This window comes from Vigna unguiculata, unplaced genomic scaffold, assembly GCF_037176805.1.
Source record: "Vigna unguiculata cultivar grain cowpea cultivar isolate G323 ecotype 2 unplaced genomic scaffold, ASM3717680v1 ptg000048l_ERROPOS582555, whole genome shotgun sequence".
In the NCBI taxonomy this organism is placed as follows: domain Eukaryota; kingdom Viridiplantae; phylum Streptophyta; class Magnoliopsida; order Fabales; family Fabaceae; genus Vigna; species Vigna unguiculata.
Window position 1 is genome coordinate 92,501 of NW_028196691.1, and position 2,500 is coordinate 95,000.

The window sequence follows — 2,500 nt, forward strand, 5'->3', positions numbered from 1 at the left end:
GTGTCATCCCCCCAAGTTGTCGTTGCCAACAACCCAAGAGTCCATAGTATTCGGAGTTCTAGCGGGGCCTCCCCTTGCTTCCAACAACCCAAGAGTCCATAGTATTCGGAGTTCTAGCGGGGCCTCCCCTTGCTTCCAACAACCCAAGAGTCCGTAGTATTCGGAGTTCTAGCGGGACCTCCCCTTGCTTCCAACAACCCAAGAGTCCATAGTATTCGGAGTTCTAGCGGGGCCTCCCCTTGCTTCCAACAACCCAAGAGTCCGTAGTATTCGGAGTTCTAGCGGGGCCTCCCGTTGCTTCCAACAACCCAAGAGTCCATAGTATTCGGAGTTCTCGCGTGGCCTCCCATTGATTCAAACAACCCAAAAGTCCATCTTCTTCGCAGTTCAACATCGCCTCCCTCGTTTCCAACAGGCCCAAAGGTCGTCTTCTTCGCAGATCCACGAAGAGCTCATCACGATTTGCCACATTCCATTTCCCACGGGTTGTCAACAACACTTTCTCACACTTCCCGCAATCGAGTACGTGCATGACATGCCAAAGCACATCTTATTTGCCTTCCATCGCACTCAAGACGACGGGTTGTGGAAGAACGATATTGCTCACAACAAGTTCAAGGACAACGTCTCAATCAAGGGACACAACCGAATTATGTTAACTGGGTCGCTAAAGTAAACCCGAGTTCATATAATGCACCGCATCCAAAAGAACTAGCCACAACACGTGCATCACTGAGATGTTTCACTAGATGGAACACGTGCGTGACATTAGGATCCTCCAACACCTCTTCGTGATGGAAAGATAGAATTCGAAGCAACCACAGAAGTACCGTCTAGTGGGTAGGCAACACAGGGACTGATCAACCAATATCACCCAAGGCAACGGGTGAAAATGGAAGAGATGCATGCTTGACCGTTCGATACGCAAGGCATGGAGCCAGCCAGCAAGTGCATCTCGATTACAACTCACACACCCTCACGTTCGCAAGACACCACACCACAAGACGGTCCACCCCCCACCTACCATGGGCAAGCAAGCAAATGGAAACATCAAGTGACGCATGGTCAAGCATCGCTAGGCATGAAAATAACTTTCCACAATATCCGAGGGACTAGCTGCCGAGCTAACCAACGATCAGTGACGACCGTGTGTTGGTATTAATAAAGCTCAACAACTATGAAGAGGCTAGTTGTGCCATGATAAACATGCTAACGCACGCACCACGTGAGGGGGGAGGCCTCATCAAGCTCCCTTTAAAACCTGCCAGTGTGGAGCTGGCCGGCTCAAGGAGCACTCCCCCCCTATAAGAGGTTAATATGCAAAAGGCAAAATTGTACAAGTAGATACACTTTTTTTGAGCAGACATAAGTCCATATCTCGGGCTACACTTCGAATTTTGATGCGATTTTTTGCAGTAATTCGTAGAATAATGGTATCTCCTTGCTCACCAAATTTCATAATTTTTCTCCAAGGGGAACTATTTTTTTTTATTTTTTTTACTTACCGGGTATGTGTAAAATCGGGAAAAATAGAAAAGCACATGTAGACTTCGAATTTCGACCTCATTTTTTCCAGTCCACCACTAAACAATATCAGGAACCTCCCCACAAAATTTCATTCAGTTTGGCCAAGGTCTTAAATTTGACAAATTTTGGCACCAAGCTATCTAGTCGCGGTGCACCGACCAACTTGGCCAAGTGCAAAATGCATCCAATTCAAAACTTTTGTGCACCAACACTTTTACAGTACTCATTTGGGGACATTTGGAGGCCTTTCCAACCCTCACATCTCAAAAACCACGAATTTCATTTTTTCACAAAACTCCCCACCAAGCCTTCTAGCTATGCCGCGGTGCACCGCCAACATTGGCCATGTGCAAAACCCTCCGAACTCAAAACTTTCGTGCACCAAGAATTTCATGGTATTCATTTGGGGACATTTGGAGGCCTTTCCAACCCTCACATCTCAAAAACCACGAATTTCATTTTTTCACAAAACTCCCCACCAAGCCTTCTAGCTATGCCGCGGTGCACCGCCAACATTGGCCATGTGCAAAACCCTCCGAACTCAAAACTTTCGTGCACCAAGAATTTCATGGTATTCATTTGGGGGCATTTGGAGGCCTTTCCAACCCTCACATCTCAAAAACCACGAATTTCATTTTTTCACAAAACTCCCCACCAAGCCATTTAGCTATGCCGTGGTGCACCGCCAACCTTGCCCATGTGCAAAACCCAACCAACTCAAAACTTTCGTGCACCAAGACTTTCATGGTATTCATTTGGGGGCATTTGGAGGCCATTCCAACCCTCACATCTCAAAAACCACGAATTTCATTTTTTCACAAAACTCCCCACCAAGCCATTTAGCTATGCCGTGGTGCACCGACCAACTTGGCCATGTGCAAAACCCAACCAACTCAAAACTTTCGTGCACCAAGACTTTCATGGTATTCATTTGGGGGCATTTGGAGGCCTTTCCAACCTTCACAACTCAAAA